The sequence below is a fragment of the Oryza glaberrima genome, chromosome 9 (assembly GCF_000147395.1).
Source record: "Oryza glaberrima chromosome 9, OglaRS2, whole genome shotgun sequence".
NCBI lineage: Eukaryota > Viridiplantae > Streptophyta > Magnoliopsida > Poales > Poaceae > Oryza > Oryza glaberrima.
The window spans coordinates 1,071,338-1,085,885 of NC_068334.1; the positions used below are offsets into that span (position 1 = coordinate 1,071,338).

General features: G+C 46.6%; 1 pseudogene; it reads left to right on the forward strand.

The window, feature by feature from the left end:
* Positions 1-2,505: 2,505 nt before the first annotated feature.
* On the forward strand, positions 2,506-3,421 carry LOC127784277 (vegetative cell wall protein gp1-like; annotated as a pseudogene).
* Positions 3,422-14,548: the final 11,127 nt, after the last annotated feature.

Sequence of the window (14,548 nt, forward strand, 5' to 3'; positions counted from 1 at the left end):
TTCTTGAATATCTTGCAGACAAGACCAAAAGCTAGTAGGATCTCCATTGTGTTGAACTGAAAGGAAAAACAAATGTTTGGTGTTAGTTTGTGGTGAACAAAAACATAATATGACATGCACATCACGATGTTTACCTTTGTACTTGTTTCTAATCCAATCCTGTAAGCACATTAGAGCCTCCAACATCTCAGCTGTAAGTCTGCTTCGATGTTCACTGAGAACTCTCCCACTAGTGCTAAAAGCATATTCAGAAGCAACAATGGTAATTGGAATAGCAAATACATCCCTTGCTATCCTCCTCAAAGTGGGATAACGTGTTCCAGCCACCTTCCACCAATCCAAAACCTTAAAGTCTTTTGTTGATATTGGGATCAACTCATCATCCAAGTAGCGGTCTAGCTCAGATTGGAACCTAACTGATGCTGGCCTTTTCCTGGCAACACGTTCACTAAAGGAAGATATGACTTCCATACTATCAAGTGACAATGTCGATGGTTCTATGTTATCTTCTTCCTCTGGTACATTGTACTCATCCATCAAAGCAGCAAGCAAAACTGTAACTTTGCTAACCTCCACATCACAAAGAGCACTGGTTTTACCAAGTAACCACTCAAAGCACATATGCAACATTTCAGATTTGAATCGAGGATCAAAGAGAGTTGCAATACCCATTAAACCTTGAATGTCAGACCAGTACTTATCAAACTTCTCTACCATATCAACTGACATGGCTTCAACCAAACTGTTACCACAAGTTGACCATAGCCTAATTTTCTGCCTGATCTCACAGATTTTGGGGAAAAATATGTTGGCAGTAACATATTTAGTTCCAGAAAATAATTCTGTAATATCATTAAATATTTTAAGCCTTTTCCACCTTCTCTTCAGCAAACAACCATTCTTCCTCAGTTGGTTCACACTCATATTGTTTATCCACACGACTAGCTCTAGTGAAAATAGTCTTGTAGGGTAATGCAACACTAAGCATGTTGAAAGTAGAATTCCATCTAGTTTTGCAATCAAGAGCTAACTTGTTGGTGATAGTAACATTCAAAAACTTAGCTATGTCCTCAAACTTTTCTATCCTTTTTGGTGTGGCTGTCCAATATGCTACACTATCACGAATGTTCTCAATTGCATCTTTCAAATGTTCTAATCCATCCTTAACAATTAAGTTTAGGATATAAGCACAACAACGCATGTGTAGCACCTTTCCATCATTAATAAGCTTGGTTTTTCCAATCTTTCTCACAAGAATAGGAATTGTTGCATCATTTGTAGTGCAATTGTCAAGTGTACTAGTGGATACCTTCTCATCGAGATTCCATTGAACTAATGATTCATAGAGCTCGTCGCTAATAACCTCAGCAGTGTGGGGACTTGGAACATAAATGAACCTATATTTGAATAAACAATATATGACATCAGATTCGTAGCACAAAATTACAAAGTAGATGCAATCATATTGATGTTGACAATAGTTACCTCATGATTATATTCCTAAGAGCTCAAGATTCACCAATGAAATGTGTTGTGATAGCCATGTAACCTCTCTTTTGGTTGTCAGAGGTCCACATGTCGATAGTAATAGCCACCCTTGACTTGACAGTACTCAACAGTACCCCGTGTGGCCGTGTTCCCAACACCCCCAAACTGCTCCCAACCAGCATAAGCGAACAGACCCCTAATATGGCTGCAGGAATTTAACAATATGCTACTCCATAGAGGTGGGTTTAACAGAATGCCCTCTATGGATGACCTTATAAAGATGCCACTCCATAGGTGATACAGCCTAATAAAATGCCACTTTGGGTTGTTTTGAGCCTTTTTTTATTTTGTTTATATTTTTTTACCAGACTTCGCACGTGAAATGACCGAAACGCCCTTTGCTCTATCGTTTAGATCCAGATTCGTTTCTCTATCTCGATACTTCTCTCGGCTTCCCCGGCCACACTAGGGGTCGTCGCCGCCGCTCCCCCACCCGGTCGCCGCTGTAGCTCCCCCGCCCGCCCAGCACGGGCCGTTGTTGCCCGTCCGCCACTGTAACACCCCGATTTTCGTTCGGGATTAAAAATCATTAAATAATGCATTTTCTAGAAATTAAATAAAAGTTAATCAATTTAATCAAGTGAATTATTGGGAGAATTAAAATTTTCCCTTAAAAATCATTGGCCGAGAATATTTTTTAATATTCTTTATGCCCTAAAACACTCTCTGGATTTTTCCGTGAATTTTCGGAGCTCAAGAAGTAATTTTAATGGCACAAAGTTCATTGAATCAATTAATCAATCCCCCTTTCTCTCCCGCGGCCCGCACCCCTCTCTCCCTTCCTCGGCCGGCCTCCCCTCTCCTCTCTTGGGCCGTCGGCCCGTTTCCCCTTCCCCACGCGCCAAGTCTAAATAACCCCCTGGGTTCTCCTCCCTCTCTCCCTCCCCGACAGGTGGGCCCGACGACCCCACCCGTCAGGCCCTCCTCCTACCTTCGGCTTCCCAGGCCAAAGCCGCCATGGCCGGCGGTTGCTGCCCACGTCCCGCCAAATCCGGCGCCCTCCCGCTCGCGCCCTCGCGCCTAAACCGAGTAAAATCGGTTCCCCACCACCTCCTCCACCTCTTCCCCCACTTTTCCCCAATTTTCGGCGCCGTTTCGTGCCCCATCTTCCCACGATGCCTCCCCACTTCGCTGGCCGTTCCCGCCTCTCCCGGCCACGATCTCCATCCCCGAGCCCAATATAAAGCACCATCGTGCTCTCCTCTTCCGTTTCCCCCTCCTCCCCGAGCTTCCCCGTGCCCGAAACCACATCCTCCCCGGAGCCCACGCGCCGCCGCTCCCCGCCGAACTCCAGCCGCGCCGCGCCGCCGCTCCCGTTTACCCCGCACTGCACCGTTGCCCTCCCCGACACCGCAGCCGCCGTGCGCACCCCGTCCACCGCTCCATTTCCCCTCTCCACCTTCGAAGCGCCGCAGCCACGCGCACCACCTCTCTCCGCCGCTGCCGCCGGCTCCAGCCACCGCTTCTCGCCGCTTCAGCCACCGCCGTGCCGTGCCGTCGCCACCTCGGCATCGCCGCGCCGAGCTCCACCCCGTCCTACACCTCTTTTCCCCAATCCCGTACCGAAATTCCACCTCCACTGTCCACCCGAGCCGCCTCAACTATACCGCCTCCAGCCGCCACTCTCGCGGCTCTAGCCGTCGCCGTGCAGCTTTGCCGCGCTCCACCGCACCCTGGCTGCCGCTCCACTCCGTCCAGAACCCCACGGGAGCCGCTTTTCCAAAGTCAAGGTCTTGCCGGCCCTCGGCCGCGGCTTCGTTGTGGTCCGGCGTCGTCGGAACGCCGTTCCCGTCGCCTCCCGCGCCGGCCGCCGCCATCCTTTCCGCCGCCGGTCGCCTCCCTGTGGTTGTCTCGCCGCCGCAGCCCTCGGTGAGCTCTCCCTCCGCCTCCTCCTTTTTCCCCTCCTCCGCCACTCCGCGTGCCCACTGCCGCGACGCGCTGCCGTCACTGGCGGTCGTCTGGCCGCGCGCCGCCGCGCGCCGTCGTTCGACCGGGTCGGCTTTGTGTCATGCCCGTGTCCCGGCTGCGCTGCCTCGTGGCCGCCCGATCGGCTTTGGGCCGATCCGAGCCGACGGTTCCCGTGGACCGGCGGTGGACCGCCTCGGTGGTCCCGGTCCACGGTGGACCGACGCCCTTGTATCGCTGACCGGTGGGGCCCGCATGTCGGCGCCGGCCACCCTTTGCTGACATCAGCGATGATCTTTTCCTTTGCAAAAATAAATAATAATGGCGCAATAATTCGTTACTAATTCTAGAAATTCATTTAAATGGCTCAAAACTTCTATAATTCATATCTAATTCATTAGAACTCCGAATTGAGCCATTCAACTTGCAAAATTCATCTAAAATTGAGCTCTACATGTTTGTTTACTTTTTATGTACTGTTTCATTGGTTTTCATTAGAGTTTTTCCTCGTTTTGCGTGCCAGCGTGTAGTTCCCGTCATTTCGGAAGATCGCTTTCACGAGGATCAGAGTTCGGAAGGTTGTTGTGAAGAAGCAAGGCAAGTCACACATTCCCCTTGAGCATTTTGATCCTAATTTACAAATGTTTTATCGTTTGCAAATAAAATTGCATGTTTTGCTAATTACATGGGATCCGGGTATTATCTATCAGCTTGCTTGTGCCATATTTACTTGATATCTGTCCTTTGTCATCCTTGGGTAATAAATCGACTAGCTCGTGTTACTTATGTGACCTAGCTAGAGCTATATGCTTAGCCATGCTTAATTACCACTAGCTCAGTTGATAGGATAATTACAGTATTAGACCTTTTTAGTATCAGAATGAGCTGCGTGCTCGAGACATCTGGCCATGCTTCATGGTCATAATTATCCAACTAAAATGTGACTTCATGGTGGGCTGTGGGTGCATGGTTTTGCTAGTCGTGCCCATGGCAATTAAGGACCGGTTCACGGGAAACCCTGGAAGAATTTATCGTGCTTACCACAAGCCAGTGTGGGCAACGGCTGGGCTTGTAGTGTAGCTTTCCTCTAGCTGACGCATCCAGGCAAGGGTGGGCGTGATGGAGTTTGGATGGGCCCTGCGACGGCCTATGCGGCTTCTGGATTCACCTAGGCACGAGAGGGGACTGCCCGCTGCCTTGCGAGGAGTGGGGGTGAAACCTGAGGTGTGGTGTGCTTGGTTAGAGGGAGTTATGCGAAGGGTCCTGTCACGGCCTCTTTCCGGTATGTCGTGGTGGTATGTCGGTGCACGAAAACGTGTCGTGGGGCTGTGTCTTGTGGGTACAGTTGTACACCTCTGATCAGAGTAAAACTATTCGAATAGCCATGCCCGAGGTTATGGGCGGTCGACCAGATTCACCGTGATTAGTCTCACCTTAATAAATCGACTCCATGCACTGTAGTTCAGGTGGGTTGGTTGGGCCTGTTCAACATGGTGTAGCGTTGATCAGTGGAGATTTAATGTTACTTTAATTACTCAACAGTTTTACTGTTTTGCTCAATAAAATGTTTTACAACCGCCTTTAAGCAAATAGCCACAAACTGTCCTTGTGTTCCCCTTGCATGTCTGCATCATTGGTGTGACTTGCTGAGTACGGTGGTTGTACTCAGCCTTGCTATTATTCCCCCTTTTTAGAAGTGTAGTGCTTCTGAGCTGAAGACGAAGTTAGAGGACCCAGGCTCAGACCCCAGTTGAGTTTTGCCTGTGGAGTGGAGCTGAAGCCCCTCTAGGATCGTCTTTTCTGCTGCCACTGCTTTTGTTTCGGTGTGAGGACTAAGTGCCTCTCCTGTAAGTATTTTACGCTTTATTTACGTTTGGAACTGTTTATTACTTGTCGTTTTGTGTACCCTGGCTGGTCCTTGACAGGGATTTAATACACAAAATAGTCTGGAAATTTGGGCTAAATTTCTGGGCATGACAGCCACTCCCGTCACCCGGCCGCTGCCGCCCGTCCGCCCCGTCCCCAGCCCTCCTCCCCCACCCCCACCCCCACCCCACTGCTGCCACCCTGCCGCTCCCCCTACACTGCCACCGCTCCTCCTAGATCTAGTCGCCCCCACCTCTTTCTCCTCCCAGACAACAGTGACTAGATTGACAACATGAGCTCGAAGGATGTCTCCTTGAGGTAAAATCTTTCATATTGTTGTACATTTTATATTTACATCGAGTTAGATTTCTAACTCGGCTTTTTTCTGTTGTCAATTCAAATTGTTTAGGTTGGATTCGGAATGGTCTAGAGTAGAGATGCAGTTGGTTGAATATGGGACAAGTTCAATTTCAGCAGTTTCAGTTCTAGCTTCAGAATGTCTAGATAGTTCTACAAGTGCGCCTTTATGTCTTGAGTATGGGGCGATTTCAGAACCAGCAGCTCCAACAGTTGGTGGGGTGATTTCAGAACTAGCAGCTCCAACTGTTGGTGTAGAACAACCACCGATTCATTATGTTGATTGGGATAGCTTGGAGATAGATGGACCATTAGATGATGAGGGAAGGATTCACGTCATGAATGATGACCAAATATTTGCACTCCTAGGCTTGAGGGATGAGGAAAGGGCAAAAAAATCAGTGCATGCTATTGGTTCAAGTAATAATGTTGAAACAAGTGGTCCTGGAGTCCTTGAGGGCATCGAGGGTGCAACAATTCCTGTCGACAATACAGTACCGGGTGAGCTTGTTATAAGCTACGACAAGAATAACCCTTGTATGGATCGATACACTAAGTAACCCTCAATGAAGGAATTCAGATTGGCTGTAAGATAGTTTGCTATCAAGAAGGAATTTGAGCTAGGCAAAGTGAAAACTGACCCGGAGAGGTATAGGGTAAAATGTGCGGTGGAGGGATGTACATGGAGTCTTGTTGGGCGTAGGCAGAGTGATAAGAAAACTATAATGGTACTAACCTGAAACATAATTTTTTTTGACATTAATTCTAGTGTGCCTAGTATTGTTTACATGGTTTTAATGGATTACCTTTCCTTTCATAACAAAGACCATACTTGTACATCTAGCATGAGGATAAGAACTACTTCACCGTCACAGGATTGGGTTGCTGACAGGGCTATTGATATCCTCAAGACTACACCTAACATGGCTGCCATAGACTTGATGAACCGGTTGTAGGAGGACCAGAAGGTAACTCTCTCTTACCATATAGTTTGGCATGGAATGGAGAAAGCAAAGAAAGAATTGTATGGATGTTGGGAGGAAAGTTTTCAATTGTTGTATAGTTGGAAGGAAGAGGTACTTAAGAGATCACCTGGAAGTGTTATAGAAATTGACATCAAGGTAGTTGATGGGAGAGCATACTTTCATAGGTTCTTTTAACAACTCAGAGGAATGTGGACTTGGAACAATATGTTGATATGGTTTACTCAGTGCAGAAATTCAGTGCTTCATATGAGATAGAGATACCAGCAATTCCAGACAAGTCACATTGGCCAAAGGTGAAAATGCCTTTCGATTTGGGCGCACCACTAGAGAAGAGGGGTGTTGGGAGGCAGAGGAAATTGAGGATTAAAGGATGCCTTGAGAATGGTGGCAAAAGTAGTGCGAAGAGTGATGGCAAGAACAAGAAAATCATAAGAGGTCTAGTTACATGCAAAAGATGTGGTGAGAAAGGTCATAGGCAAGCTAGCTAGCTACAAGTGCCCATTGAATGGAACAAAAAAGGGTATTAATATTTCTGTTTTTTCACTTTATATCCTTTCAAATTTGTGGTGTATCATCCTATATGTATAAATATATGCAGGAAAAGGAAGCCTAGGAAAAGCAACCAAAAGAACCTTCCACCTGAACCTTCGACACCAAAAAAGAACAACCAATGAAGCTACAATAATGCAAGAAAGCCTGGGAATGTTTACAAGGAAGCTACAATAATGCTCAAATCTGACAAGTTAGAATTATTCTACTTGGTGTGCATGCTTCAAACCAATTGTGTGTAACTTGGCTTTTGTGTATACATACATAGGCGCCTTACAATGCTATTGGGAGAAACCAGGACTTCTGGAGTGGAAGGGGCTAAAGAAATGGCTAGTACTTCTGGAGGAACATCTATCCTAAGAAGAAAAAAATGACTCCCAAGAAAATGAAGACAACCTAATGTATTTTAGTCGTCAAATGTGAACTTCAAAGTGATGTGAACTAGTATTGTAGTTGCAAATGTGAACTTATCACACATGTGAACTCCTCTTTTTGGGTCTCTTTGATGCTTCATGTAACCAAGATATTTGCTATGTGATGTGCTGCAATGCTATGTGCATATGCTGCTGTGTGCTATGTGCTGTTGTGCTATCTGCTGTTGTGTGCTATGTGCTGCAATTTATTTGTATATATGTGCTGCAATTTGATGATGGTGTATTTTTGTTGTTGCGATGCAATTTAATGCTGCAATTGGAGGGAACAATCTGACCCGAACATGTGAGAAAGGACTGGGGTATGCTGCAATTAGAGGGAGCAATCTGACCCTAACATATGAGAAAGGACCCAGGGGTATTTTTGTCATTTCGCATGCTATTTCTGATTAAAAGGCTCAAAACAGCCCAAAGTGGCATTTTATTAAGGTGTATCACAAACGGAGTGGCATATTTATAAGGTCATCCTATAGAGTGGCATTCTGTTAAAGCCACCTCTATGGAGTATGATATTGTTAATTTTCTCGTTGGGGTCATCCGTTATGACCGACACTGATAACCCCGAGCCAAATTTGAAAATTTAGCTGCCATAAATTCTCATGAGTGCTAATTCTAGCCACAGATTGGCACTGATAAATGCCTCATCAGTGCCAATTTTTTTCCACCAATTGGCACAGTCCACCACATCAATGGAGGTTTCTTTCTTAAACCGTACTGATATTTGTCACTAGTGCCAGTTGTTGCCCTCCCGGAGCATATGCGGGGCTAAGCGGGCAGGAGACTATCAGTGCTGGTTTTTGTTTGTGTCTAACTGGCACTAATTGGGCGTCACATTTAAAGCGTTCTATGGTTGTGGGACACATGCTCACCAATATTATCTCTTTACAAAGAGTTACCAGCAGATCATCGACAGATGCAAATAGACCATCCAATATTGAAAAGAACCAAGAACAAACATGGAACACAATTCCAAGAACATAGAGATCACATTACCGTGCTAAAGAATGGACACAGTTTCCCCACCGCCACAGGCTGCCACTACGGATTGAGTCGCTACTGCTCCAGATCAAGTCGTTGTTGCTATTGATCAGGCTATCATCACTCCAATTCAAGCCACAGTGAAAGGCACAAGGAGGTGGGAGGAGGGGAGTTGAATATGTGTTCTGATTTATGAAATATTCTCCAATTGCCGTAGGTAGAATCAATAGGCAGGCACTTCCTGCCAACTCTCAGCCAACTCTTGAGTGATGGCTACTACTTCCGAGCTTGTGGACCAGTAAAGTTTTGGTTGGCTGGGAGTTGTTCTTCCTAGCACCTCACAGAAAGTATAAATGTGATTAACAGAGAGCCTAACACAGAGCAAAAGCGGATCACAAAAATTGCAGCAATTTGAACACATACATGAGGGACCAAAACAAGGGGAGACAAGGATTTTTTTTCCCGAAGTCGGACTGCACGGATCCTACTCTCCGTTGAGGAGCTCCATAGAGTCGGGTATCTATTAACGCCTTGCCTCACCGAGCTAGCCAACAGGAAGAAGTCTTTAGCCTCCAAGCAACTACCTAGGTTTCCCTTGATTCCAAGCGACCACCAAGATCACACCTTGGGCAGTGAGTTCCAATCACTAGTGAAGCTTGCTCTACCAAGATAACCTCCAACTCGGAATTCACTCAAAATTTCCTCTTTTCCTTGCGGAGGTGCGGTTCACCCTCACAAAGTTGCTTGGATCAATCACAGCTTGAGGAAGCTCATGGGAGACACCTAGCCATCTAGGAAGTCACCCTCCAAGAGTAATAAGCACCAAGCAGTAGCCTGGCGATGATCCCCAAATGCGCATCTCCTTCTAAGTCACTTGCAAGCACTAATCCTCACCACCTCCAAAGAATCATACTCGAATCACCATGGTAGCTTAGGAAGTAGTTGGAGGAGGTCAAGAAACCCTAGGAAAAGCTAGGAGATAGATAAACGAAAGTGGAATTGCCAAAGGAGATGTAGACGGGAAGGGTGGATTTTATACCCACTATCATATGTCATGTAGCCGTTACTCACATAGTTGAACTTGATAGGTGCCAAAGAAGTTCGAGCCAAAACCACTAGGAATTTTTGGCCAACACTTAAACACCTTGAAAAACAAGGGCCAAGAAGTTTTGGGCCAGAACACCAAGAACTTCCGACCCACACTTTCTGTTTACATCTGAACCCATGTAGGTGTTGTACAAATGTGTCTCTCATCTACAAGGAGTGGACAGTGAGCACTTGGATAAACGCAAGCAACCATTTCGGTACGCTCCTTAATAGTGCAGCTTTCCTAAAGTCAAGAGCAAAAGATACAAAGATTTTTAAATAATGCCATGAGTCCTCGCGCCGCTTTCGATTCTGTTTGTAGGGGTCTCTATGCACACCTAGGCACCCCGGGACAAATTATCTGCACCACTACAAAAAAAAGCTCATAGAGATTTGTTGGAGGGACGGTCTGACCGGTTTAGTAGGGCAGTCAGACCATTAGACACATCCTAAAAGGTGTTTTAGCCTCCAACGGCTAGTTTTGGTGGTTGGGGGTATATATACCCACTCCCCAGCAGCAAGGGTAAGGTTTTGGCACTCCATTGCATTATCTTGAACCCTTGCGAGAGCTCTCACACACTTGTGCACTTAGTTTATCTAGTGAGGTGTTGGAGAGTGAGTTTATCCAATCCATGTGCATTGCTTTATTGTTAGAGCTAGTGCGGCACTTGATCATCCTCGGCAAGCATCCCAAACTTGTTACTCTTGGAGGTTGCCACCTCCTAGACGGTTTGATGGAGTTGCTCGGTGACCTCTCCGAGAAGGTTCTGGAGGAGGCCCGGTGTTGATTGTGAGTGGCTCGGTGTTCGCCATCTCCGGAGTGGAGGAAGAACGACCATAGTGATAGAGGCTTGGGAGACCATTTCATGGGCCAGCACCCACCTTGCTCGCCCCTTGACGAAGGGGGCTTGCGGTGGCTTCGTGGTTTGAGCTATGAAGAAGTTGGACTTGCCACAACGGTGACGTAGGAAGTTGGCAAGCATCCGAACATCGGGTGGAAAAATACTTTGTCACTTGCCTCCTTTATTTTGTGAAAATTTACTTTGAGCAAGTTTACATACTAGAGTTTATTTGTGCTATTATCACCCTAGCAAGCCTCAACATAGGCTAGCTACTTTGTGCACTTAGTTGAGACTAGTTGATTTAGGTTTTGAACTGTGCAAAACCGTTTTGATTTACGTTTCCACATACAAAACTCGGTTCTAGCCAAAAGTTTTAAAAACCACCTATTCACACCCCTCCCTCTTAGTCGACCTCCTTGATCCTACATTTTCTCTCTCAAGTCTGTCTTGGCAGCAGCCAAGTGGCAGCCCGGCGGAAGCGGAAGTGACGGCGGCGGCCGCGCCCTCCCCTCCTCCAGATCCTCCTCCTCGTTGTCCTTAGCAGACACTGGTGCCACTCCAACCTCCTCGCCGCCTCCGAGTCACACCGCCCTAGATCCGGTAGCCTAGAGGTCGAGGGCCGCTAGATCCAGCCTCCTAGAGTTCAGTGCTCTCCGGATCTAGTGGCCTGTGACCTAACCGTCGTCTCCGATGCCGGCACCGGCGCTACGGTCACTGCTGGTCGCTGGCACTGAGTGGTGGGTGGTGGGGGCCAGATCCGGCAGCCCCAAGCTCGGGACTACCATGTCGGCAAGAAGGAAGGCGAGGACCGTGGCGTCGGGGTGGTGGTTTTCTTGATTTTGTGTTGGGTCTTCTTGGTTTGGGGGGAAAGGGAATATGCAGGAGTTCATGTTCTAGGCAGAACCAAACATTGTTTGCAATGTGATGAATATTCTTGATTCTTTTTTGAGTGAAATATGATGGATGTTCTTGATTTTTTTTCTTCCATGGCTTTTCGATGTATGCAAGCTTGAAGCATCAGCTCGATTCATCACCAATAGACTATTCTTTAGTAGTGTTGTATACATCTTGATAAAATCATTAGTCCCTTATAACAGTTTTGTCATCATTCCGCCAAAACCCACTTAGGGGGCTAGATGCACTTTTACATATCTCCTACGGATTGGGCCACTGCCGGCATAATATGCTTAGTCCACACCACCTCTTGTCTGAGTCCAGCCACCCCCAACTAGCCTCCCTGCACAACCTACCAGATCTGCTGGTAGATAGATAAGGTTTGGACATAGAGACGACAACAGTAGTAGGAGGAGGACTTAGCTGGCTAAGCAAGTCACCATGGCATCTCGTTCATTGTGTCCGACATCCGCCGACCATAAGCTGATCCTCGTTATGTTGTAAGCCAAACCACCGGCGAGCTCAAGGAGGCCACCTCACTGGTGCCAAGAAATAGGAGCATTCGGATGGAGGCCCTATTTAATTCCCACGAAAAAACTTTTTACCTTGTCTCATCGATCGTTTGAACACCTGCATGAAGTATTAAATATAGGCTAAAAGAATAACTAATTACACAGATTGCGACAATTTACGAGACAAATCTTTTAAGCCTAATTGCTTCATGATTTGATAATATGGTGCTACAGTAACCATTTGCTAATGACGGATTAATTAGGCTTAATAAATTCGTCTCACGGTTTACTGACGAATTCTATAATTAGTTTTATTATTAGTCTACGTTTAATACTTCAGATGTGTGTCCGTATGTTGGATGTGATACGCCAAAACTTTTCACCCCTGGATCTAAACACAGCCGGGACAGTGAACTTCGCTTGCGTCTTGATAATGATAGATGTACTGTGGGCCAGAGGTCTCATGGTACCTGCTTCTGGTGCGTCCCCGAATTTGATTACCATTTGAATAGAGAGTGGATAGAGCATGGTGCGTTCCCGAATTTGATTACCATTTGAATAGAGAGTGGATAGAGCAAAAAGGAAGGAGATCCCGCACATTTGAGTTATTGTTAGCGACCTATAATGGGCTGGTGCTTGCAAGGTTGTGGCGTCCAAATATGGCTGGAGATGGTGAGCAACTAGGGAGGGGACAAGAATCCACCGCTGGCAGGGGCGGATCCAGCAATTAGGATTCATTAGGCTGTAGCCTATCCTCCAAATTTTGCAAAAAAAAAAATGAACTATATGTGATATATGAGATGAACATGCATTCGAGAAGAGGAACGGACACCGGGAAGTCGAGCAAGATAGAAAGGAACACTTGGCATTGTCGTGATTGGGGCAGATGCTAAAGTGGTACTTCCTCCGTTTCACAATGTAAGACTTTCTAGCATCACCCACATTCATATAGATATTAATGAATCTAGATTCATATGCGTGTCTAGATTCATTAACATCTATATGAATGTGGACAATGCTAGAAAGTCTTACATTGTGAAACGGAGGGAGTACATCTTAATGGCCCATTTGGCCAATACAACACTTCTTTGGCATGGTTGGACTGGAGCAAGTGTATGGGACGGGGAACAGTGGTAGGCTGCTCATGTAGGGGTGGATCTCGCAAAGCAAGGTCCAATAGGTTCAAACCTTAACATTTTAAACTACATATGATATCTGATATGAACAAGCAATGGAGAAGAGGAACATGCATCAAGAGGTTGAGGAAGATGAGCGTGCTTGGGCTGATTCTACCTTCGTGGCTGTGCGTGAGTGCTCTGCAAACTCCGGAGTCCAATCCAATCCTCTCAGGATTAGTCATTAGTTTGGTGGCTGGTGGGCCTTTTGGGCTTGGTTTAGTGGTTTAAGTTGGACTGATTGTAGTTGTTTTTGGGCTTGCTATGTGGGTAATATCCAAATTATTTACTGGATACTCTATATCTGTCAGATATCAAGCTCCCGAACCTGATGTTGTATCCCAGAGAAAATACACGGATTGGGATCTGCTACCCTTGTAAGCATCCGCGTACCTGGATTTTTGACCCGAAATTGTCCCAAACTAATATGGTCAGGTGGGCGGGCAGGAAATACCCGCCCCGTTTTCACCTCTAATACACTCAACACAGCACACCAAATGTTAGCATGCACAAATTATTTCACATAGCAATAGGTTAATTTGGAAAACAACACAGAGGCCTTGTTTGGCTAATGGGTTTGGGAAATAATTTCCCACCCATCAAAAAGCATCTTTAAATGCTAACCATTCATTCTCCCTCTTAATCTTAACCCTTCATTCATTTTCCAATTCCAATCCCACCTCTTATTTCCCATTATCCAAACATAGCAAGAAAGAAGAAACGAACATGACTAGTAGCTGATAGAAGGAACTACTGCGAACCACCAGATGCAGAACCAGGCCCGTTTCCACTAGTTAAAATATATTGCAGGCACCCAGCTGCGTCCGTGAGGCGCGTGAACATAAAGCAGTGGCCATTGCTTGCATCATGTAGCAAGCGCGCAGCCATATACCACACTGGACTACCTGGATGGTGGCCATCATTTTCCACCATCTCCATGCAAGTCTCAGGGCCGGTAGCCTACGCTGCAGCTAGTTCCCTTGCGCGGCTCTCCAAGGACGCCATGCGCAGAGTAGCGAGCCTATCAAGCATCTCGCCAGTACCACTGCTGCAGGACCGCTTATTAGAACTTCCAGAGGCATCACCCTTTGATGCCTTCCTTTTTCCCTTACTACCACTGCTCTGAGCATACTATCCTTTGATGGAGACAGCGCCGGTGGTGGAGGAGTGTACTCTGCTGTGAGCTGCTCGACATCAATGGGCTGCCATTGAACGGGTTGTTGCGGCGTGCCTTCGGCAGCCCCAGCGACGGCGGAATGGTTGCGGACAACGGTGTGCATGCTAAACACCGCATGATGAAGATCAATGTGCTTCAGGGGATCGTTTTTGAAGGCTATCACACCCTTTCTCACCTGTCACACAGTTGTACACATGGAACTTTATAGAGCAAATATATGAAAAGGCACAGTACACACAAGA